Source organism: Scyliorhinus canicula, chromosome 13 (assembly GCF_902713615.1).
Source record: "Scyliorhinus canicula chromosome 13, sScyCan1.1, whole genome shotgun sequence".
NCBI classification, from domain to species: Eukaryota; Metazoa; Chordata; class Chondrichthyes; order Carcharhiniformes; family Scyliorhinidae; genus Scyliorhinus; species Scyliorhinus canicula.
Genome location: NC_052158.1, coordinates 47,259,879 through 47,286,883, shown reverse-complemented (window position 1 = coordinate 47,286,883; position 27,005 = coordinate 47,259,879). Strand labels below are relative to the sequence as shown.

Genomic DNA, 27,005 nt, shown 5'->3' with positions numbered 1-27,005 from the left:
GAGCATTAGAAACGTGGTATCAGACATTAAAGATAATGTTGAGGGCTTATTGTCAAGATTATCCAGTGGATTGGGACAAAGGAATTCCATTTGTACTGTTTGCAATTAGGGATACACCTAATGAGTCAACCAAATTCAGTCCTTTTGAACTAGATTTTGGTCATGAGGTAAGAGGACCACTTTAATTGATTGAGGAAAAATTGGTGAGTGAGCAGTCGGAACTTACATTATTGGATTGCGTGTCTCAGTTTCGGGAACGATTAAATAGAGCAAGTGAATTGGCTATACAGCATTTATATGCACAGCATGTGATAAAACGGGTAGCGGACAAGAAATCCAATGTTCGTAGTTTTGTCAGTGGGGATAACATTTCAGTGTTGTTATCAGTGGCAGGTGAACCTTTAAAAGCAAAGTTTTGTGGACCTTATCTGATTGAAAGGAAATTAAGTGAGGGGAATTATGTGGTAAGAACGCCGGATAGAAGGAAAAGTCTCCGCGTGTGTCATGTGAATATGCTTAAAAGGTACCTTGAAAGGGAAGGGGAGCGAAAGGAGGTTTTAATTATTCTAACTGAAAGTGATGAACCAAATCCAGATGACTGTCAATTAGATATACCTAAAATTAAATTGGACAACGAGGATGTTCTTAACAATTGGGATAAATTGTTGAGTTAACTTCAAGAGGAAAAACGGACTGACCTGCAGTCATTATTGATATCACCTGGGGACGTTTGTGGAGATAAATTGGGAAGTACTAAAATGGCGATACATAATGTAGATGTGGGAAATTAAACAACACCCATATAGACTTAACCGTTTAAAATTAGCACAGTTAACAAAAGGGTAAAAGGAAGCTTAAAAATTGCATGATTGAAGTCGGTTGAAGCCAATGGAGCTCACCATCGTGATAGAATCAAAACCGGACAGTACACAACGGTTGTGTGTGGACTATAGATAGGTTAATGCAGTTACAAGAATGAACTCTTACCCTATCCCATGCTTGGAGCATTGCATTGAGAAGGTGGGACAATCCTCTTTTATTTCCAAATTGTATTTATTTAAAGGTTACTGGCAGGTACCTTTATCCGAAAGGGCAAATGGGATTTTAGGTTTTGTGACCCAGATGGTATATACCAGTTCAAAGTTATGCCATTTGGTATGAAAAACGCCCCAGCCACATTTCAACGGTTAACTATGTTGCGCGTTTTACTGGAGTGTTACGCATTTTATTGGAGTGTATTAACACGCCTCCGTTTAAAGGCCGTGTGCTTAACACTACTACAGCTCTGTGTATGTAATTCTGCTCAGGAGTCGCCAGGTGCCGTATTTAGACACCTCACAAGTACATCAAGGTCAGGTTCAAAGTAATAAATCTGTACACCGATTAGTAAGTTCAAACGATTGTGTTTATTATAACCAATATAATAAATACACATGCATACGCTAAAGAGACTAAGTTACTTCTAAACTAAATGACTAAAATACTTATCTAGACAGGAACAGGCAAGGTCAGGGAGCGAGGCCTTCATCCCGTTCTTTGTCTGCAATTCTCAGGGTCTTAAAATCGTCAGGGTCTAGCAAAGTCTGGATCACGTAGCGATCGTTGTGGTGACACAGTTCGACGGCTGGTGGCTCAACAGCTGGTGATGGAACTGGAGTCAGGATGCGATGTATCAGCAAAGCGGAGCCGGAGCAAAACAGGAACCAACAGCAAGCCGGAGCAACAACAGAGCCGGAGCCAAACAGACCGAACCATGTGCGGGGTCTACTTTTATAGGTCCCCCAAAGTCCGTGCGTCTTCGGGGCGGGCCTTTACCTGCCATGTATCGATTGGGCCTTCTCCCAATCGATATTTTCCAAACCCCCCAATCTGAGGGTCGCTTCTCGATGGGTGGGGCGGTCTCTATGGGTCTTTGTGATGGATACTATGGTGCCGTTTCGTCTGGGCGTCTACTCAAAAGTATCCATTCATACCTAAATGTTTCTATTGTGCGGGCCTGGATCTGGATCACCTCATTACTATGTAAATCGTTGTTGCCATTTACACCTTTGGCTGATACTCTGCACCTGGCCATAAACTGGTTTCTGTACGTGCAGAATGCTAATTAGTTTTCTGCAAACTGCTTGTCCTTGCTAAGACTGTTTTCTCCCTGCAGCCTTAGCAGTTCTCCATTTTGTAGCCCAGTGTCCATCTTAGGTGGCTACAACTAACAAAGTTGCTTTTAATGACCCAATTGTGCTGTTTACATTGACGTCATTTTTAGCGAGACATGGACAGAATATTTGAAGGATCTGATGGAGTTATTCGGTCTACGTCAGGAGGCGGGTTTGGGTGATAAACCGAGCCAAAAGTGAATTTGGAAAAGCCCAAGTCACTTTCCTTGGCCATACAATTGGACAGGGTCGAATGGTCCCACAGGATGTGAAAAGATAAATTATTGGACTGTTTCCAACACCCTCAACATCGAGGGAAATAATGCGATTTCTGCGTATGAGCGAATTTTACCAGAAATTTGCACTGAATTTTAGCAGTGTGGTCGCTCCACTGACGGATTTGCTGAAGAAGCGCAACAAATCCGAGTAGACAGTGGAGTGTCAACAGGCATTTGATGGCTGGGAGGCTGTGCTAACCACTGCTCCTGTGTTAGCCATCCCAAATTCCACAAAACCATTCAAAATGGCTGTTGATGCGAGTGATGTGGTCGTAGGTGTGGTGCTCCTACAAGAAGACGATGAAGGACTGCAGTGGCCCATTGGTTATTTATCGGAGAAATTGAATTATCTCCAGAAGTATTCTACGATTGAGAAGGAAACTTTGAGCTTAGTGCTGGCTTTGCAACGTTTTCAAACTTACGTGACCAGCAATCCGCCAGACACAATTATCTGCACTGATCATAATCCATTGACGTTTTGGAGCCATTCCAGAATATCAGTGCCAGACGGTTTAGATGGATTTTATTGTTGCAGCTATTTTATTTTAAAATAATACATGTGGCAGGACGAGCAAATATGATAGCCAGTGCTTTGTCTCAAATGTGATGACAATAGGCCTGAACGGTGGAGGAGGAATAAATAAAATGGACAATGTTATTATATCTATTTCTGTGTGTTGTTTATTGAAACAACGAAGTATATTTACTGTTTGGAGTTCTTAAAGGATAGTGGAAAGGTCAAAAATGAAGCCACCTTGAAGTTGATGGTTTAATTTTTTTTGGGGGGGAAGGAGTCATGGGAATGCCACTTTAAGAAATGTTTGTCTGCTCAAGTGGCTGCAGTGATGTCAGTGTGGGTGCAGCTGAGCTCTGGCTCTGGTTTTTAGTTTTGCTTTGTGAAAAGCTTGGGTGCGTGTGTGTTTTTTTTTAGTTTTGTTTTAGTGTTGGAGCTGCAGCCAGCCAAATAATGTGTAATTTGATCTCTCTGCAATCTAATAACTATCTTTAGATCATTTGGGTGAATTCAAATTGATAACTGCTCGCAGTAGAGAAAGTGCTTCTGTAAAAAGGGTTTTTGTCTTGGATGTTTAAAGGAAAGTTTAAGGATTACTTAGAGTGTTCTATTCTTTCGGAGTTGTATTTGAATTGATGGTTGCTAACATATTCACTGTATGTTTTAAAAAGGTTAACTAATTGGCTTTAAAAATTATTTTTAGATTTCTGCTGCATCACACCTGCAGAGTGCCGTGTGCTCCCCATACCACAATCTAGTAAAAGTCATGGGCCAGGTGATCTCCATGATACACTTTGGAGTTCTCTAAACCCTGGCCCATAACACCATGTCAAATTTAAGCAATAAACGCTATAGGACACGATGATCAATTTAATAATGAGCTGCATTGTTTAGCTTGTGAATTGCCTGTCAAGCTAAAATAAATGATTGAAAACACCATAATTCCCCAGTGTATTGGTTACTAAGCATTGTCAGTAACATAATGCCGGGGCATTGGTTGTCATGCACAATTGACCAATTAACTGTCATATTATTTCTGCATTCTGTTCGATATGTCCATTCAATCAGTAAATTGGAACATTGTTCGCCAGTCTATTTGTTAGAACATAGAACATAGAACAGTACAGCACAGAACAGGCCCTTCGGCCCTCAATGTTGTGCCGAGCCATGATCACCCTACTCAAACCCACGTATCCACCCTACACCCATAACCCAACAACCCCCCCCTTAACGGTTACCAACACCATTTCTCCTTATCTAAGATCAACCTAATCTACACACCTACAATTTACTGCTGTCCATGTGCTTGTCCAAGAGTCGCTTAAATGTCCCTAACGGTTCTGGCTGCACCACCTCTGCTGCCAGTGCATTCCATGCACCCACCACTCTCTGTGTAAATAACCTACCCCTTACATCTCCCTTATACTTTTCTGCAATCACGTTTGAATTATGTCCCCTCGTGACAGCCATCTCCGCCCTTGGGAAAAGTTTCTGGCTATCCACTCTATCCATGACTCTCATCACCTTGAACACCTCTATCATGTCATCTCTATTCCTTCTTTGCTCCAGTGAGAAAAGCCCTAGCTCCCTCAAGATTTCTTCATTATACATGCCCTCCAGTCCAAACAAGATCCAGGTAAATCTGCTCTGCACCGTCTCCAGAGCATCCACATCCTTCCTTTAATGAGGCGACCAGAACTGGACATAATATTCCGTTTGCATCTAACCAGTGTTTTATAAATCTGCAGCAAAACCTTGCGGCTCTTACACTCAAACCCCTGTTAATGAAAGCCAACACACTATACACCTTTTTAACAATCCGATCAACCTGGGTGGCAACTTTCAGGAATCTATGTACGTGGACCCGAAGATACCTTTGTTCCTCCACTCTTCCAATAACCTTGCATTTAACCCATTCAAATTCGACCTTCCAAAACTAATCACATTCATTTAGGTTAAACTCAATCTGCCACTTCTGAGCCCAACTCCGCATCTTCTTAATGTTCTGTTGTAACATGCAACAGCCCTCGACATTATCTGCAACTCCACCAACCTTCGTGCCATCAGCAAACTTACTAACTCACCCTTCCACTTCCTCATCCAAGTCATTTATAAAAACTACAAAGAGCAGAGTTCCTGTAGCCACCTGGGGTGGCCACCTCCCGATTCAAAATGGACACTCGCAAGGCGTTCAGGGAAAAACGGACAACACCAGAGAACACAAGCAGGCGCAAGGTTTCCTGTGTATTAAGATTTGCAGAACCCAGACAGAACTGAAACCAATAGCCATTAACATATTAATGAGCTATCTCCAGGGACAAAAAGAAACATTGAAACAATCGAGACCAAGACAGACTCCACGGCGCCAGTGGGAGCTAAAATAAAGTCAGGCCAATGGCCACATAGGGCCCGTCCAGCGATCAGGGAACAACTCCGGTATTGGAGAAAATCGATAGGAACGATTGGGACATGGTCCAATTAATTGGGACCAAGTCCAGGGTCCGCCCAGAACGGCGCGAAATCCCTGGGGATTATAACATAGCATCCCCAAGTTCAGTTCACTTTCTTGGCCTTGGCTCTCAACGAGGAGAGACCTGCCTAGCAGCTGCATCAACCAAGTAAGTCTAATGTCAACGCACGCTACGAGATAGACGCTCCTAGCTACTGTACCATACCAGTTCGAAGCCAGCAGTATCAGAACGGCCATTGTTCCTCTGACCTGGTGGGCCACTCGAAGCTAAGTATAGGCTTTAGTAATAGTTGTAGTTTAGCGAGTAGAGTTTATGCATGAGTAATAATTGACTGTGGGTGTACATGAATGTGTATTGATTTCAAACTTACTAACTGGTGTAGTGAGTTATTGATCAGTACTTGGCTTTGAACCCTGTGGTGGTATCAGAAATATACCTAGCGACTCTAGAGCAAATAGTCTAGAGCAATGGAATATTTTCCATCCACTAGAACTCACTGTCTTCTTTCGTTCAGCATATTCATCATCCAGACAGCCAAATTTCCCTGTGTCCCATGCCCCCTGACTTTCTGAATGAGCCTACCATGGGGAACCTCATCAAATGCCTGACTGAAATCCGTAAACACCAGTTCCACTGCCCGACCTCCATCAATGTGTCTTGTCACATCCTCAAATAATTTAATGAGGCTTAGAATACTGAACAGAGAAAAATACAGCGCAGAACAGGCCCTTCGGCCCACGACGTTGTGCTGAACATTTCTTCCAGATTAAGAACAGATTAATCTACACCCCATCATTCTAACATAATCCGTGTACCTATCCAATAGCCGCTTAAAGGAACCTAATGTTTCCAACTCAACTACTTCCATAGGCAGTGCGTTCCATGCCCCCACTACTCTCTGGGTAAAGAACCTACATCTGACATCCCCCCCTATATCTTCCACCATTCACCTTAAATTTATGTCCCCTTGTTATGGGTTGTTCCATTGGAGAAAAAGTCTCTGACTGTCTACTCTATCTATTCCCCTGATTATCTTATAAACCTCTATCACGTTGCCCCTCGTCCTTCTCCGTTCTAATGAGAAATAGTCCCTTGTGGTGACTAGGGGCTTATCACACTAACTTCATTGCAATGTAAGCGCCTGGTCGTAACAATAAAGATTATTATTGTTATTAAATAGGCTACATTAATACTGAGGTACACTGAAAGAGAATTCAGATATTCCAATTAACCTTTCAGCACGACTTTCAGGACTAATGCGAGGAAACCAGAGCACCCAGAGGAAACCCACGCAAATACAGGGAGAAGGTGCAGACTCCGCACAGACGATGACCCAAGCTGGATTCATACCCGGGACCCTGGCGCTGTAAAGCAATAGTGCTAATCACTGTGCTACCGTACTGCCCTTTACCGAATAGTTCTAACATTGCTCCTTTTTGTATTTGTTGTCCTGTCAAATTCATCAATGTACCGTATTGCTATGCACTGTGTTATTTATTATTTCAAAACTATTTAAAGCCACTTTTTAAAATATTTCCGAATCAGTTAGCAGCACGGTGGCACAGTGGTTAGCATTGCTGCCTACGGCGCTGAGGACCCGGGTTCGAATCCCGGCCCTGGGTCACTGTCCGTGTGGAGTTTGCACATTCTCCCCGTGTCTGCATTGGTTTCGCCCCCACAACCCAAAGATGTGCAGGATAGGTAGATTGGCCATTCTAAATTTCCCCTTAATTGGAAAAACAAAATAATTGGGTACTCTAAATTAAAAAAAAAAAAGAAAAAAAATATTTATACGAATCTGGTGCAGCTTCATTTGGAGCTGGTGTACTTGGTCACTGCCTTTGACCCCTCCAGCACATTTCGCTTGGCCACTTTCCCAGGCAGCAGTAGTCTCGATCTCCAGGGACCTGATGGTCTGTTGCTTGTTGTAATGAACCAGCTGGGAAGCCTCACCAGCGATGCGCACTGAAAAGCGATTGTCAAATGAGTTCATGATCATGGCCTTGGAGGAGAAGCCACTGTTTGGGTGATCCTAGGTTTCTGACTCCCTACTGGGACAGAGCTTTAGGTTATCCGCTTCCCCTCCGACATACGTGAAAATGAGCTACTCAATGGACTAGAGGGCCAGCTTCCTCCTATTTTGAGGAGATCCCCACAGAATATCAACCTCAACCTGGAAGCAGTTCAGGAAAGAGAGCCTGCGGGGAGTGGAGTGTGGAGAGGAGTGATTATTGTGACTACTGTGGAATAAAGTGAGTTGTCCCCAGTCCTGGCCTCACGTGGAGTCTTTGCCTCCGTTTACAAGGTCTGGTTCATCACTTTGTAGATGTAGATGGAGTAACTATCTTTCCTGGTTCACTTCCATTTTTTGCCGCTCTTGGGCGTGACTTCTTGATGATTTTCTTTACACCCTTCTTGCCAACTGCGGCTCCTTTCTTGCCCTCTGTCGTTGTTAATGATCACCATGTCCTCGGCATCAGAGAAAATTTTACAATGAACATATTTAGAAAGCAGCCTGCTCGTTATGCTCAAAACAGAAATCAAATATGGCTTTGTTCTCCGACTTTTAATAATTTTAGAATAGAGAACAGCTTTACTCCCACGTTTCTATGGGTAGCAGTACAACTATTTGTAACATTTTTTAAGGTTAATTCACCCGTTAATAGTCAGCAATGTTCTTTCAGTACAAATTTGCGTTATGCGCGGGGTAGTGGAGTCTGAACCAATTTAACAATTAACTACATTCATGGAAGGGGGACATTAGGAACTTGAGCCGAGAAGTGGGATCCAACATGTAGCAGGCAATTTAGGCATTAAAAACTCTGAGTAGAAAGACGAGTAGCAGCAGAAGCAGTGAGGTATGCCCGCAGCCTGCGATCCGTTGGCGAAAACATGTAGAATTTGAGTAAAATCTCCATCTAACAAAACCCCTGTAATCCAGATACATTTTTTGTAAACCAGCGTTGCACTACTTCCAAAGCCAAAATATACTTCCCAAGTTGTTGTGTCCGGAACCACTCACAGCACACCACGTACAGTCTACAACAAGGTTTCATATAGCTCGATTAACATTGATAACCTAACACTTGCTTACATTACATTTCCCCCATCACAATTTTGTCCATCCACCTAGTCGGTCAATATCTCCTTGCTATTTTATGCTATCATCTATGCTGTCGACAATTTCACCTAAATATGTATTATCAGCAAATGTGGACAGATGACTTTTTATGCCATCATCAAAATCATTGTTGAATATTGGTAGTGAGGCCCATGACAGATCCATGTTGTACACCACTAGTCACCTCCTGCAAGTTAGAGTAATGCAACAAAATTTCGCTTTGTGCCCTTTACGAACTCCTCACAGAATAGATCAATACCTGAGGTCACCACATGCAAGTTCAGGAAACAGCGAGCATGATAAACAATGTTTAATAAGGCGGTGGGTGATTGAAGGGCCCATTCAGACCGAGGATCTGCCCCTGTGTCGTCGCTACTTCCACACTGAAGTGTCCCGGATGAAGAAGTATGTGCAATGTCCTCTGTTGTGGAGATGCCAGCGTTGGACTAGGGTCACAGTAAGAAGTCTTACAATATCAGGTTAAAGTCCAACAGGTTGTTTTCAAACACTAGCTTTCGGAGCACAGCTCCTTCCTCAGGTGAATGAAGAGGTACCCGAGGATGGAGCAGTGCTCCAAAAGCTAGTGTTTGAAACAAACCTGTTGGACTTTAACCTGGTGTTGTAAGACTTCTTAATGTCCTCTGTTATTTGAGGTGATATGTGACTAATAGGTACCGGTGGACTGGAATGTCATATCAATCTGCGGAATATCATTAAACTAGAGTTGAATTTAACTTGTTGCCTTTTATATTATTCGTTTTCTGTTACCGCGGATGACGCTTTCAAACCGGGCGATCGTTTGTTGATTGCTTTGTTAAATAGGCATAACAGAGAGCACATAGAGAAGAGGCTAAACGTAGTTACTCAAACTGGTAGAAGTTGGGAAGTGCTCTTCCACAGGCGATCATGGAAACAGTCATGTGATGTGTGCATATATTGTTTTCAAACAGAAAGAAGCTTTTTGTAAAGTAGCAGGTATAGTAACATAATTGAAGACATTAATCTACTGAAGCATCGTAGACGGTGTAACTGGTAAGAACAGAGCTGTTCAGTGTTGCCATTCGAACAAGAGGTGACAATGGATGATTTGAAAAAGTTGAAGTCGAAGCTAAGAGAGATACGTTTTGAATATCAAATATATAGAGAATGGGAGATAAACTGAGTGATTATTCGGAAAGTACAGATAAACTAAAGGCAGCAAGAGGTAGATTGTGTGAACCGGGCTGATTCATATTCTTCGAATACAGATTCGGGGAGATTGGAGAGGGACTAGTGAATCAATTCTATTCAGATACAGTTCAGGGGGATAGGTCTGATTTGGAGGCTAATGGTGAGATGTGTTTCACAGAGGCAGAGGAACTAATGACAAAATCAGAAAATGCTACATATTTTAGCTGTTCTAGTAGAATCTGTGGAGACAGAAACAGAGTTAATGTTTTGAATGAATTCGTGTTTCTCTTTTGCAGAACGGAAGGCGGATAAAAATGGAATGCATGCTCTCCTGTTCGTGGTCAAGAATTCCCTGTGCTTTGCAGATTAGTGGCTGGAGATGAGAAAGGGCAGGGATATTGGAGAGAGATTTAAAACGATTTCTGGTAGTGGGGTTTTGTTGTGTATCCAAGTTGAAAACCTGAATAACTGGACGCGGATATGAGGCAAGGTTTTTGTGGTTTAACATCATGCAGGCGTGCAAAAGACAAGCACAGGTATCTGCCCCTTAGATTTGGGGCTAACGTAATCCACCTGCCATGAGATTCCATCGCAAAATGAGAGAATAAAGCGATGGATAATGAAATTATCTTTCCCCAATATTCGACACCACATTAGTATCGATTCAGAGAAAGTATTTTCATGTAAATCTGATTTTCTGAACTTTCTGATCTGGATCCGAAAACATTTTTTGACATTTTTTTGCATTGATCGAAATGTGAACTTTAGTGTTTGTGAGAACATTTGTGGATCAAGACGCTCCATGGATGCTGACAATGACATGTCAATGTTGCTTCAGTGGGGGCGGATTAACAGAATACATTTTGGTAGTTTGTGCATGCTCTAAGTTCAAAACCAGACAAAGAACAACCAAAAAACAATATTTAAATATTACACGTTATATGTTTCTTCATACTTTCCTTTTACTTTCAATCATTAATATTTATTGCCAATATTTTTGCAATTTTAAATCATTATCTCAAATGCCAAAATTCAGTTTTCCCTTCACCTGCTCAATAAGATTTGAAGAATATAGAAGGCAGTGTTTTCTAAATCTGAAGTCACTGCTCCAGGTCGATGCCTGTTTCTCGGTGTTTACTTAGTTTCCCATTCAGTATGAACAAATTTTCGTTGTTTACATATTTTCTCATTCATTGTGAACAGATAGTTAACTCCATTCCTCAGCTCCTGTCTGAATTTCCTTTGTGTTAGACCATAGATACAAGTATTGGTGCAAGAACAGAGAAGCTGCAGCATAAACCCAACTTGCTGGATAACATAAATCGAGTTACTGTAATATTTGTCTGTATAATTAAAGTTTACCACTGGCCAATATACCGAATGTACAAAGTATATCATCCAGAGTAGTATGAAATTGGCAGAAATAGTGAAAAGTAAAATCATAGATTTTTTCCGATTCTTCATCTCTGGATCATTGTCATTCTCACTGTTATGTCGGAGGTGCACCCGGACCTTATTTGCTGCTACAATGTGTTTGACAGTCAGAACATTGAACAACAAAATTAAGCAGAATGGTAATAGAGGTGTTATTATGCTGTCGATCCACTCGTATGCTTTCCACAAAGGAGAAGTGAGATAGGCAGCTGTAGGTACGCAATGCCATGGCACGTTGTCAATGATGTAGGCAGGTTCATCTGCAAAATAAAACGGGATGCTTCTCACACAACTCACCACAAATATGCTGGCGATAATCACCGATGCTGCTTTTTCAGTGGACCATCTTAATTGTAGGTTCTGACAACAAATTGTCACAAAGCGATCAAAAGTGAAGGCCACAGTAAACCAGACAGAACAGTCAACAGCGACAATATACATAACGAAGTTGACAATGCACATAGGAGTCACAAACAAATAATTTATCGGCAAATACATGCTATTGATCCGGTGTAATACCACATCAACGATGACAACCGTTAGATCCGCAGCTGCCATGGCAACCAGGTATCGAGTGATACATTTGGACAGACCACACTTCCCTCGAGTTAGTATAACAATCGCCACCAAATTAACTGGAACAACAGTAAACCTCAAATTAATCGGAGATAGTTCCAAAGCGCTTGTTTCAAAGAAAATGGTTCAGTTGATTCAACAATTATTGATTATCCGGTGTCTAGTTCTGAATGAAAAGCAATTGTGAGACAAGTAACTTGCTTCGATGTTCACAGAATTCTATAGCAAATTCAGGAATGAATAATACGGGCTAAGCCGTTATTCAGAATTTTATTTCAGACAGTGACCAAGTTTCTAGGGTGAAGATAATATTCCTCTATTTCTAAAGTATCGCGTGTATGAAGGACAGAAATTTCCTTTTATAACGAGTCAGTGGTCCAAAGGTGGATACACAGGAATTATCTCTGCCCTGGTGCATTCTGGCCTGTGAAGCATCGAGTGTGCGCTCCTATAAAATGGGCTTTTATTTCTACCAAATACGGCAAAGACTCCGACGTTGTTCAGAATAATTTACTCGATATAGAAATACGATATTATAAGACCATATGTCATTCGGCCTATCGAGTTGGCTCCGCTATTCAACCATGACTGATATGATTGTCATCCTATTTCCTGCCTTCTCCCCTTAACCCCATCACCTTATTAATTAGGAACTTATTTATGTCTGCTTTAAGACACTCGGTGACTTGCCCTCCCACAGCCCCCTGCGGCAAAGATTCCTCAATTTCACTACCCTCTGGCTGGAGAAATTCATCCTCATCTCAGTTTAAAAGGATTGTCCCTTCAGTCTGAGGCTGTGCCTTCGGATTCTTGTTTTTCGTACAAGTAGAAACATTCTCTCAACGTCCCCACTATCTAGACCTCTCAGTGTCCTGGAAGTTTCAATAAGATCCCACTCATCCTTCTGAATTCCAATGAGAACATACCCAGAGTACTCAACCGCTCCTCATATGACAAGCTCTTCATTCCAGGGATCACTCTTGTGATCCTCCTCTGCACCCTTTCAGCACATCCTCCCTTCGATTGGTGATCGAAAACTGCTGACAATACTCCAAATGGGGTCTATTCAGAGTCTTATGCAGCCTCAGAAGTACATCCCTGGTCGTGTATTCTAGCCCTCTTGACATGAGCAATATTGCATTTGCCTTCCCAACTGCCGATTGAACCAGCACGTTAACCTTAAAATAATCTTGAACTAGGACTCCTAAGTCCCTTTGTGCTTCAGATTTCCTTAGCTTCTTCCCATTTAGAAAATATCTATGCCTCCATTCTTGCTACCAAAGTTCTTAACCTCACACTTTTCCGCACTGTATTCCAACTGTCACTTCTTTTCCCACTCTAATAGCCTGTCCAAATGTCTTCTGCAAAATGGGGAGCGCACTTTCGCCCAGTTTCATAGCGTCTACAACATTTGGACACGGGGGTTATATTCGATGTTTTGTCATTGTTTGAATCGGGAGAGCTGTGACCGGCTGCGGATCCGCTGTGCGCGTCTCTCTCTTCAACCTAAAAAAAAAGCAGCCCTTTTATCATCCCATAAACTGCAAGGTGCAGCCGGCCAGCATGTTTGCTATTTTTATTCAGAACTCCTGCAGCTCGACACGGATAGCTGGTTTGTTAATAATGGTCAAATTTTCTTCGTATTACCCATGGAACAAAGCATATGTGAAAAAAACAGAGTGGCAAATCGTGCAGGTGGAATCAAAGGCGCAGACATGTATCGTGGCGCTTTGCTTCATTTAATTTCTCTTTGAACCGAGAATTAAATCAACTCTGGAATCCAGTCGAAGAAACAAGGAAGAGCCTGTAGTTAAACGTGATGTAAAAATGAAATAATACTGAAGTGCATGAAGATAAAAATATACATTTTATACTAGTAACTTCCGACTGAAGTCAGGATATTTGAAACTAAATGCTAATTTATTTCCATTTTAAGTTCATTGTAGGTGTTTCCACTAACAGGTTGTTTCAGTTATAGTGAAATTTAAGGACAATTTTTTTTCCACATAATATTCACAATAGCAAAGAAATTAAAGCTGAAACCAACTAATCGAGAATAAAGAGCAGAAACAAACACGTCAATTTCCAACCGTCAAACACCATTCTCTTACCGGGAATGCCAAAGGCCGCAAGAACAGGGTAGAAAATTAGTTCCATTTGGTAAATTACTGGGTATCCCATTTCTTTCCAGAAACTTTAATGCCTAACCATCCGAATGTGGAGACTTCAGCAGAAGATCTTTTATAAACACCATGGAGAAATATCTGGGGAAATTGTGAGACAACGTGACCCTTGATATTAGTTACATCGCACTGAGCACACTGTAAACAAACCGTTGTTACCCCAAGGATTTGTGCAAAATGCAACGTATGAATCAGGGACATGCAAAGCAAAATAAATGTACATGTATATGTAATCAAAGTGTCACAATTGTTGAACTGGATTAACAAACTTATCTACAATGGAATGGGCAAGTGCATATGCAATAGATTCTGCGTTTACAGTCAGCGCCACATTGCTTTCAATAACATTATGTACAAGTAGAGGTATCAGGCACAGCCTTATGTTGGATTTCATCGATCTTAGATTCCCTACAGGTAGAAGGAAACCACTTAGCCCATCAAGTCTGCACCGAAATGTTGGAGCTGTGACAGAATTGTAAAGTGATAGGATTCTGGGCATCAGTTTTGGATGTCGCGTTTCCACCTCTCCGGGTAACCCTGACTACATGCAGCTCGGCCAAATTGTTATCAGCAAACCTTTCGCACCATTTGAAAGCACCGATTAAGCGATAGATAACTGTTGGTTGTTTATTTCCCTTTCCCTGATCAGAGTAGATGTGGCTTGTTGATACCTTGAGGATCATCCAAGTTGATTGTTTGTTGAGGGTAAAGACTTTGATTTGGTCTGAGAATCCTGCTCATTTCGTGGTTACAATAGCTGGTCTCGCCTGAAATCCAAAGGGCGAGCCACAGATCCCGGCGATCTGAAGCTAACAATGAATATATTGAGCACGTCCAAGAGCTGGGCCTATGTTTGTCACCGAGGTAGTTTGACATTCATTTGAATCGTTATTAACACTAAACCGCGCTGGGGCACAGGGGTAAACAGCCTCGTTTGGCTGTTCGAGACCTTGAATTCAAAACAGAACAATTAAAAACATCGAACGTTACATCACAGGACGGGATCATTCAGCTCATGGTGCCCATGTTGCCTGTTTGATACAGTAATTGAATTATTCCCTGTATCCCTGCTGACTGCTGCCTGTGCTGTAAAATGTATGTGATTATCAAATGTATGACTTATGATCTGTCTGGAGTTATGATTAATGTATTATCCTTTGCATTTCCTGGATTGCATTATAGAATGCATCAATGAGCAATAGTGTCATGGCAACTGATTTATAAATCAGTTCTTAGGCCTCAGGTGGGTTATTGTATATTTCTGGGCACTACACATTAGGATGGATATGCGGACCTGCGAGATGATGCCCAGGTGGTTTCCCAGAATTGTACCAAGTATAAGAGAAGTATATATTCTTTATTGACGAGAGAAGGTGTTGGCCTAGTGGCAGTTGACGAGTAAAACAGAGACTTGGGGTTTGGGGACCCAGTTCATATCCCGCCATTGCAGATGGTGAAATTTGTATTCAATAAAAATCTGGAATTAAAAGTCGAATGATGACCATTAAACCATTGTTGATGGTTCACTAATGCCCTTTCGGGAAGGAAATCTGCCATCCTCACCTAGTCTGGCCGACAAGTGATTCCAGGTCCACAGTAACGGGATTGACTATTAACTGCCACTCAAGGGCAATAAGGGATGCCCAATAAATGCTGGCCCAGACTGCGATACCCACGTCCCATAAATAATTAGTTAAAGAAGCTCGGGGTGTTCCCTGTTAAATTTGGGTCCAGCGCTCTATGCGATAAGCGTACATGAGGCTATTCCCCCATTCAGAAATAGGACACATTCTCGGTCACCTGAGTACTAAAGGCATAATAAAGAAAATGAGGAAGTGTAAATAAATGTACATGAATGACAATAGAACAAATGGAAGAACAACTGTAAAAGTTTGAGCAGGTTGGCACTCTTCACTACAAAACACCAGACCGACTGTTCAGCTGTTAGAATCTTTGAAACGGACTTCCGGTGGCGGTCATGGAGTAAAGTCGCACATTCATCAGCCGGGTTGTTCAGAAAATTTCTCAACATAAGTTGATCGAACGGATAGGAAAAGGAGGTCACCTTCAGTTTTTGGAATCGTGTCCAAATAAGAGTCGAAAAAGGAGAAACCAACAGATGAGTGAAAGAAAGAATCAGAGGTCATCAAGCTCAATGGCAACAAGACAAAGCTTGTCCACGGCAACTCACTGGTCAATGGAGCAGAGTAGAGTTCCTGGATAACAAGTTCGCTGGCATCGCAAGGAGTGTACAGAAGACGTAACCCAGATGATAGCCTCAATTAAGGAGGTGGTTGACCGGGTGGAGGAGGAAATGACAACCGAGGGACAGGAGATTGTAAAGTTGCAGGAACGGGGGCTGAATGAGAGGAGAAGTCTACTGTAATGGGCTTTGGAAATTAGCATACAACAAGGCAGCCAGAAACGACTGATATATGAATTAAAATACATGGAGAACCGTTGTCGCAGGCAAAATATCGGAATCGTCGGGCTGCCAGAGGGAAAGGAGGGATCAGATGCAGAAGCGTATGTGGGAAGATGTTGCACGAGGTGGTCGGGGCCGATGTGTTTGACAAGCCGCTGGAGGTGGACCAGGCACATTGGGTGCTCGTACGTAAGCCCCAGGGTCGTGAGCCCCCGAGGGCCAAGATGGCGAGGCTACATCTATTCCTCGACAAGGAGTGTATCATTGTGGGCCAGGCAGACAAAACGGTGCATATGGGAAGAATCGTGTCCAAACCTGGGGCTGGTTTAGCTCACCAGGCTAAATCGCTGGATTTTAAAGCAGACCAAGCAGGCCAGCAGCATGGTTCAATTCCCGTACCAGCCTCCCCGGACAGGCGCCGGAATGTGGCGACTAGGGGCTTTTCACGGTAACTTCAATGAAGCCTACTCGTGACAATAAGCAATTTTCATTTTCAATCAGATATCCGGGTGTACCAAGGCTGGGGACCAGAACTCGCACAAAGGAGAGCAAATTTCACCAAAATTAAGCCGGCTCTATTTGAGAAAGACAGTAAATTCGGATTGTTATACCTGGCGCATCTTTGGGTGACCTACGAGAATCGGAAGCTGTACGTTAATTCTCCTGGCTACTTTTATGAAAGGCAATAATCTGTCTTAAGGACTTTTAAGTTCTAACTGTGGTGCGCTGTGTTTGGGGGAAGGGACAGGGTGGCTGGGAGGTGAGAAAAATGGTTCTATGTTTTGCTTTGTCTTGTTTAAATTTCAGACTTTTAATTCTATGAGTTAAGTTCCGATGTTCGGGAAGAAAAGGGTTTTGATGTTTTTTTTTATTTCCTTCTTTTGTTTTCTCTCTTCTTGTGTAATTTGCTTTTGATTTATTGTTTTATGTACTGGATTACAGAGGGAAGAACTTTTAAGTTGCGGCGGGGTGTGTTACTTTCTGGAAGAAAAATAGTTAATTCGGGATAGAATCTGGCAATCTGGTTTAATGACTTTTAAACTCAAACTCTGGTGGCCTGTGTTTGGGGGAAGGGACGGGCTGGCAGAGAATTGTGAAAATGATTCTGTGTTCTGTCCTGTCTTGTTTAAAATTTCAGTCTTTTTAATTATGTGGGTAAAAATCGCGATGTTCGGGAAGAAACGTTTATTTTTGCTCTACCTTGTCGTGTGTAATTTGATTTTGATTTATTGTTTTAGGACGTGGCTATGTTATGGAGACACAGTTGAAGGTGAGAGACCAAATTAGATTAAAGAAGGAATGGGTCGGGCAGGTGTTTCATTAGGAATGGACTTGAAAACAAGGGGGTGGCTATCCTGATTAATAAAAGGGTGACATTCGAGGTGGGGAGATAGAGGTAGACCCGGGGGGCAGATTTATGATGGTTAGCGGGAAGCTAGAGGGAATGGAAGTGGGGCAGGTGAATATATATGCCCCAAACTGCGATGATGTCATGTTTATTAGGAAGGTGCTGGGGAAGATCCAAGACCATGACTCGCACCGGCTGATCATGGGGGTTGACTTTAATACGGTCCTGGACCCGACGTTGGACCAGTCAAGTGCTCGGTCAAAGAAGCTATCAGCAATGGCAAAGGAACTGTGCGGGTTCAAGCGGTGCATGGGAGGGGTAGATCCATGGAGATTTGAGAGACCAAAGAGCAGGGAATATTCATTCTACTCCATTGTGCATAAGGCGTACTCCAGGATATATGTCTTTGTGCTAGATAAAACTTCGTTAGTAGGGGTTGAGGACACTGAGTACTCAGCAATTGTGGTCTCAGATCATGCACCACACTGGATAGACCTACGGGCAGACACGGGAATGTTCCATCGCCCACACTGGAGACTAGATACAGGGCTGTTAGCGGTTGAGGAGATTTGTGAGCGAGTGAGAGAGGCCATTCGGAGGTAAAGAAAGATCAATGTCACGGGAGAGACTGCAGCTGGGGTGGTCTGAGAGGCACTGAAAACGGTCATACAGCGGAATGTATTTCTATTCGATCACAGATCGATCAGAGTTAGATAGGTTGGTAGGAGAGATTTTATAGGTGGACAGGAGATATTCAGAGTCTCCAAATGAGGAGCTCCTGAAGAAGCGCCAGAGACTTCAAATGGAGTTTGGGCTCCTTTCCACAGGAAAAGCGGATGGTCAGCTGAGGAGGGTAAAAGGGGCAATATATGAACATGGGGAGAAAGCTAGCAGGATTCTGGCGCATCAGCTGAGGAAATAGGAGACAGCGAGTGAAATAGGGAAAATAAAGGATTTGAGGGGGAAGACGGTGACGGACCCGGGGGCGGTGAATGAAGTGTTCTGGGAATTTTATAGCCAGCTATGCGAGTCGGAAACCCCGGTTGTGGATGAGGGAAGAATCAGTTCTGGAGGAGGCTCGAGTTCCCGAAGGTAAATGAGGATCTGGTGGAGGCCCTGGGGGCCCGATTGGGCTTCGGGAGGTGATAGGTGGACTGGGGGCGATGCAATCGGATAAAACCCCGGGGTCTGATGGAATTTTATAAGAAATTGTCTGGGGTTCTGGGGCCGCTCGTGGTTAAGGCTTTCAAAGAGTCCAAGGAGCTGGGAGTACTCCCCCCAACATTATCAGAGGCATCAATTTCTCTCATCCTGAAGCGTGACAAGGAACTGGAGAGCTGTGGATCATACAGGCCAATCTCCCTTTTGAATATAGATGACAAATTATTGGCAAAGATCCTGGCCACTCGTGTAGAGAATTGTGTCCCAGAGATAATTGGGGAGGATTTGTAAAGGGATGTCATGCAACATTAGTTGGCTTCTTAATGTATCTTAATGTATTTATATTGCCATCGTAGGGGCAAGAGGCCGAGGTGGTAGTTGCCATGGATGCAGAGAAGGCTTTGGACTGGGTGGAGCGGAAGTATCTATGGAATATTTTGGGCAGTTTTGACTTTGGGCAAGGTATTGTGCAGTGGTTCCGCCTATTGTACCAAGCCCCAGTGGCAAATGTAAGAACTAACCGAGTTTGGTCGGAATACTTCAGTCTTTGTCAGGGACAAGACAGAGATGCCCGCTCTCACCATTACTGTTTGCCATGGCCATTGAACCCTTAGGAATCGCTCGGAGAGCAGTGAATACCTGGAGAGGTATAGTGGTGGGGGAGGGGGGGGGGGGGGGGTAAACGCCACATTCGTACATCTGAAAAAAGCCTTTGGAACAAAAATCGCGAGGCACGAAAAAAAAGGAAGGACCCTCATCTTCACCGGCTGAACCCTAACGCCAGCGTCACTGGGCGCATGTCCCATTTACAAAAATCCCTTCTCATTTGATCCACTGCTTTGCCCAAATTTAACTTGTAAAGCTGCCCCTAATCCTTGGCCACTTGAATCCCCAGATACCTAAAACTCTTGAAACAATTGAGAAGGTTGCTTCTCCAGCCTCCTTTCCTGCCCCCATGCCTGAATCATGAACATCACGCTTTTTCCTATAATCAACTTATAGCCTGAAAATCACCCAAATTCCCCTAATACCATGATTTTGGTTTTTCACCACCCCCATTTACTGGGTCCGTGATATAAAGTAGCAAATCGTCCGCATAGAGAGACGTCCTGACAACAAGAAGACATACGTCCGACTCCGACACCTATTCATTATCTACAGCTTCGCCTTGAACAACAGAGTCCCAATCAAGCTCATATCAGAACTTCAAAACCGAGGAAGTGGCTCCACCCCATGCAACAGAATGCTTGACTTCCTGACCCAAAGACCACAATCAGTAAGGATGAACAACGGGCGGCACGATGATGCAGTGGTTAGAACTGCTGCCTCATGGCAATGAGGACTGGTGTTCGATCCGGCCCTAGGTCACTGTCGGTGTGGAGTTTTCACATTCTATCCATGCCTGCGTGGGCCTCACCCATACGACCCAAAATGATGTGCAGGGTAGATGAATTGGCCAACCTAAATTGTCCCTTAAGTGGAATGAAAAGATGTGGGTACTCTAAATTTGTAAAATAAATTAGTATATAACAAGGACAACCAACAACACCTCCTCCATGACAGTCTTTAATACTTGGCCCTGCAAGGTTGTGTTCTTAACCCCCTACAATACTCCATATTTACACATGACTGTGTGGCAAAATTCGGCTCCAGGGCCGTGTACAAGTTCGCTGATGAAACGACTGTACAGGGTCGGATCGCAAACAACGATGAGGCAGAGTACAGCAGGGAGATTGAAAGCCTCGGGGCATAGCATAACGACAATAATCTTTCCCTCAATGTCAGCAAAATTAAAGAGCTGGTTATTGAATTCAGGAAGCGGTGGCGTACATAATCCTGTCTGCATCAACGGTGCCGAGGTTGGGATGATTGACAGCTTCATATTCCAAGGTGTAAACATCACCATCAATCTGTGGTGGTCAACTCACGTCCACGCTACCACCAACAAAGCACAACAACGCCTGAAGTTTCTCAGCAAAAGAAGAAAATACGGCATGTCCCCATTGACTCTTAATAATTTGTACAGATGCATCATAGATGCACCTGATCTGGCTGCATCACAGCCTTGTATGGCAACTGGTCCGCCCAAGACCATGAAAAAATACAGAGTTGTGAACACAGCCCACTCCATCACGCAAACCTGCCTGCCGTCCATTGGCTGCCGACAGCTCCCGCTGCTTTGGGAAAGCAGCCAGTGAAATGAAAGCGCCCTCCTACAGGGGTTATTTTCTCTTCCAACCGCTTCCATCAGGCAGAAGAGACAAAAGTCTGAGAACATGCACGAACAAAATCGAAACCGCTTTTTCCTCGCTGTTACCAGATGCCTGGATGACCCATTATGGATTGAACTGATCTATCCACGCATATTCTCTACTGTGCAGCACTCCACTCTCTATGCTTCCCCGATGTCTATGTATTTACATTGTGTATTGTATTTACATTGTGCCATGCTTTTCATTTGTAAAGCGATTTCCCTGGCCGATACGCTGAAGATTACTTTTCACTCTACCTCGGTACACCTGACAATAAACCTCAATCTAAATACATTTGCATTGACGAAAATTTAATGAGCAGGGTGGATTAAGGTAACCAGTCGATATTTTGTGCTTAGTATGTCAAATTATGTCTATAAACTGTTCGATAAAAAGCTACTGTGCAATATAAGACCCCATGCGTGTGGATAGGGTGGCAGTGGTAGATGATTGGCCAACTAATATGTAAGGGATTCAGGATGATTGGCCCATTATTAAGACGACTGACGAACCTTTGGGGTTCAAAATGACCTTTTCTTGAGTCTAAAATATGAAATATTAATATTAATGATTTGGATGTAAGTCCCGTGTCCCGTGTTTCCACGCTCTCTGGCCATATAAATGTATGAATACAAGTTGTGATGTGGGTAGAAAGAGTTATCAAAGCCATATGGATAGTTTGAATGAATGGGGAGAAAGACGGAGATAGGTCATATTGTGGGAAAATGGAAGGCTATTTACTTTCGTAAGAAGAATAGAAAGTCAATATTTGACTGTAAAGGAACAGAGTGCCAGGATCGCTTCGTACACGAGTCATGCAAGCAGAGCCAGAAATTAAGAATGCAATTGGAAGTTGACTCATTGCAGGATAAATTGGGGGAAGGTGAAGATTAAAAGTAATGGCCTTTTCTTCTTCACGGCGTGAGGAGATACGTAAAACACACAACGGATATGAACAGTTTTGTTCTGCCTATTTCAGGGCGGAAATACTTGTATTGGATGGCAGATCACACGAGGTTCAGCACTTTGATTCCTGCGATTACGGCGTGCGATTCTGTAGAAAGGTTGAGCAGTTTGGGCCGATAACCACTTGGAAGAATGAGAGGTGATCTTACTGAAACACATCGGAATCGAGGGGTGTGACATGTTTGATACTCAGAGACTGTATCCACTCACGTGGGCATTGTTTCAGTTGGAGGGACTGACACGTTTTAGAGGAAGCTGAGGAGTAATCTCTTTTCTCGGAGGGTGAATAATCTTCACAAACTCCCAATCTGGACACCTGTGGAGGCTGCGTTATTGAACGTAGTTAAATCTACACAAGTCATCTTTCTGAGGTAAGGACGGTGAAGGATAACGGGGAGCAGGCAAAGGAATGGAGAAGAGGCGAATATCAGGTCAGCCAGGATATTATTAAATGGTCAATATCACCTCTCCCTGCGATCATTCCTGTGTTTATATTCTGCTGGGGGAAAGTACAACAGAATATTATTTGTTTCCCGCAATGTTGTTTTGAAAACATCTACAATATCAATTTGGATACAATACGCACAGCACAACTATTCCAGTGATAGGAGATGGCTGCTTTTCCAAATTACTACAAATAATATTACTGCTGCTGCTTTTTCTGAACCCACGGGAAGGGTTTTGAAACGACAAATTCGCCATTTCTCATCATCTTTCATCTCACAGTTGTATCGATTTCCATGTGCAGATACAAGAGTCAACACCATTCTAATGGAGAATGAGAATTCCATTAAAGTTCCATAGGACGGCGAGGTAGCACAGTGTTTAGCACTGTTACTTCACAGCGCCAGGTCTCAGGTTCGATTCCCGGCTTGGGTTAGAACACAGAACAGAGAACAAAGAACAAGGAATTGGCCCTTCGGCACAGGAAAGCACAGGAATAGGCCCTTCGGCCCTCCACGTCTGCGCCGACCATGCCCGTCGAAACTAAAATTATCCACGCTTCCAGAGTCCGTATCCCTCTATTCCCATACTATTCATGTATTTGTGAAGATGCCCCTTAAACCTCACTATCGGTCCTTCTTCCACCACCTTCTCTGGCAGTCAGTTCCAGGCACTACCCTCTGTGTGAAAAACTTGCCTCGTACCGCTGTTCTAAACCTCCCCCCACCACCCCCCCCCCCACCTTAACCTAAATACTAGGTTATTGAGCCCTCTAACCTGGGGAAAAGTCTCTGATTATCCACCCTGTCTATGCCCCTCATAGTTTTGTAGACCTCTATCAGGTTGCCCCTCAACCCCTGTCGTTCCAGTCAGAATAAAACGAGTTAATTTAACCTCGCCTTCTAGCCAATGCCCTCCATACCAGGCTACATCCTGGTAAATCACTTCTGCACCCTCTCGAAAGCCTCCACATCCTTCCGGTAGAGTGGGGACCAGAATTGAACACTATACTCCAAGTGTGGCCTAACTAAGGTTCTATGAAGCTGCAACATGACTTGCCAATTTTTATACTCAATGCCCCGGCCAATGAAGGCAAGCATGCCCAATGCCTTCTTGACTATCTTCCCCATCTGTGTTGCCCCATTCAATGTCCTGTGGGCCTGTAGATCTACATCTCTCTAACTGCCATGGGGGACCCTGTCAAAGACCTTACTGAAGCCCATATCGGGAACATCTACTGCCCTACCTGCATGCATAATTTTTGTGACTTCCTTGAAAAACTCTATCAAGTTAGTGAGGCACGACCTCCCATTCACAAAAACGTGCGGCCTCCACTTGTGGAATACGTCCACTTGTTTCCAGTTGGGAGTAGATCCTGTCTCGAAGAATTCTCTCCATTAATTTCCCTACCACTGACATAAGATTCACTGGCTTGTAGTTCCCTGGACTATCCTTGCTACCCTTGAGAGAGAAATACAGCACAGAACAGGCCCTTCGGTCCACGATGTTGTGCCGAACTTTTATCCTAGGTTAATCATAGAATTTTGGACACTAAGAGCAATCCATCACGGCTAATCCACCCAAACCGCACATCCCTGGACTGTGGGAGGAAACAGGAGCACCCGGAGGAAACCCACGCACACACGGGGAGGATGCACAGACTCCACACAGACAGTGACCCAAGTCAAAATCGAACTTGGGACTCTGGAACTGTGAAGCAATTGTGCCTCCACAATGCTACCGTGCTGCCTTTAAGAAGAAATTAATCTACACTCCATTATTCTACCCTAATCCATGTACCTATCCAATAGCCACTTGAAGGTCCCTAACGTTTCCGACTCAACTACTTCCACAGGCAGTGCATTCCATGCCCCCACTACTCTCTGGGTAAAGAACCTACCTCTGACATCCACCCTATGTTTTCCACCATTTATCTTAAATTTATGTCCCCTTGTAATGGTGTGTTCCACCCGGGGAAAACGTCTCTGACTGTCTACTCTATCTATTCCCCAGATCATCTTATAAACCTCTATCAAGTCGCCCCTCATCCTTCTCCGTTCTAATGAGAAAAGGCCCAGCACCCTGAACATTTCCTCGTAAGACCTACTCTCCATTCCAGGCAACATGCTGGTAAATCTCCTTTGCACCTTTTCCAAAGCTTCCACATCCTTCCTAAAATGAGGTGACCAGAACTGCACACAGTACTCCAAATGTGGCTGACCAATGTTTTGTACAGCAGCATCATCACCTCACGACTCTTAAATTCAATCCCTCTGCTAATGAACGCTACAACACCATAGGCCTTCTTCACAGCTCCATCCACTTGAGTGGCAACTTTCAAAGATCTATGAACATAGACACCAAGATCTCTCTGCTCCTCTACATTGCCAAGAATCCGACCGTTAACCCTGTATTCCACATTCATATTTGTCCTTCCAAAATGGACAGCCTCACACTTGTCAGGGTTAAACGGCATCTGCTACTTCTCAGCCCAGCTCTGCATCCTATCTATGTCTCTTTGAAGCCGACAACAGCCCTCCTCACTATCCACAACTCCACCAATCTTCGTATCATCTGCAAATTTACTGACCCACCCTTCAACTCCCTCATCCAAGTCGTTAATGAAAATCACAAACAGCAGAGGACCCAGACTTGATCCCTGTGGTATGCCACTGGTAACTGGGCTCCAGGCTGAATATTTGCCATCCACCACCACTCTCTGTCTTCTATCGGTTAGCCAGTTCGTTATCCAACTGGTCAAATTTCCCACTATCCCATGCCTCCTTACTTTCTGCATAAGCCTACCATGGGGAACCTTATCAAATGCCTTACTAAAATCCATGTACACCACATCCACTGCTTTACCTTCATCCACATGCATGGTCACCTCCTCAAAGAAGTCAATAAGACTTGTAAGGCAAGGCCTACCCCTCACAAATCCGTGCTGACTATCCCTAATCAAGCAGTGTCTTTCCAGATGCTCAGAAATCCTATCCTTCAGTACCCATTCCATTACTTTGCCTACCACCGAAGTAAAACAAACTGGCCTGCAATTCCAAGGGTTATCCCGATTCCCTTTTTGAACAGGGGCACGACATTCGCCACTCTCCAATCCTCTGGTACCACCCCTGTTGACAGCGAGGATGAAAAGATCGTTGCCAACGGCTCTGCAATTTCATTTCTTGCCTCCCATAAAACCCTTGGATATATCCCGTCAGTTCTGGGAGACTTGTCTATCCTCAAGTTTTTCAAAATGCCCAACAAATCTTCCTTCCTAACAAGTATCTCCTCGAGCTTACCAATCTGTATCACACTGTCGTCTCCAACAATATAGCCCCTCTTGTTTGTAAATACTGAAGAAAACTACTTGTTCAAGACCTCTCCTATCTCTTCAGACTCAATATGCAACCTCCCGCTACTGTCCTTGATCGGACCTACCCTCGCTCTAGTCATTCTCATATTTCTCACATATGTGTAAAAGGCCTTGGGGTTTTCCTTGATCCTACCCGCCAAAGATTTTTCATGCCCTCTCTCAGCTCTCCTAATCCCTTTCTTCAGTTTGCTCCTGGCTATCTTGTATCCCTCCAGCGCCCTGTATGAACCTTGTTCCCTCAGCCTTACATAAGTCTCCTTCTTCCTCTTAACAAGACATTCAACCTCTCTTGTCAAACATGGTTGCCTGACAGGGACATACATATCAAAAACACGCAGTACCTATTCCTTGAACAAGTTCCACATTTCACTTGTGTCCTTCCCTTACAGCCTATGTTCCCAACTTATGCACTTCAGTTCTTGTCCGACAGCATTGTATTTACCCTTCCCCCAATTGTAAACCTTGCCCTGTTGCACACACCTATCCCTCTCCATTACTAAAGTGAAAGTCACAGAATTGTGGTCACTACCTCCAAAATGCTCCCCCACTAACAAATCTATCACCTGCCCTGGTTCATTACGAAGTACCAAATCCAATATGGCCTCCCCTCTGGTCGGACAATCTACATACTGTGTTAGAAAAGCTTCCTGGACACAGTGTACAAACACGAGCCCATCCAAACTATTTGATCTAAAGAGTTTCCACTCAATGTTTGGAAGTTGAAGTCACCCATGCCTACTACCCTGTGACTTCTGCACCTTTCCAAAATCTATTGCCCAATCTGTTCCTCCACATCTCTGCTGCTATTGGGGGATCCAGTAGAAAACTCCCAACAAGGTGACTGCTCCTTTCCTATCTCTGACTTCAACCCATATTACCTGGTAGGCAGATCTCCCTCGATCTGCCTTTCTGCAGCTGTTATACTATCTCTAATTAACAATGCCACCCCCACCTCTTTTACCATCCTCCATAATCTTGTTGAAACATCTATAGCCAGGGACCTTCAACAACCATTTCTGCCCCTCTTCTATCCAAGTTTCCGTGATGGCCACCACATCGTAGTCCCAACTACCGATCAATGCCTTAAGTTCACCCACCTTATTCCTGATGCTTCTTGCATTGAAGTATACACACTT

At 43.6% G+C, this 27,005-nt stretch overlaps 1 protein-coding gene across 1 annotated transcript in view; it reads left to right on the top strand.

Moving 5' to 3' along the window:
- The window catches only part of LOC119976685 (zinc finger protein 271-like), a 95,750-nt gene extending 85,686 nt beyond the window's left edge, over positions 1–10,064 (top strand). Inside the window, exon 3 of the mRNA XM_038817385.1 lies at positions 10,004–10,064. The gene's annotated coding sequence lies outside the window, so the exon portion shown is untranslated. The remainder of the gene's footprint in view (positions 1–10,003) is intronic.
- Positions 10,065–27,005: the final 16,941 nt, after the last annotated feature.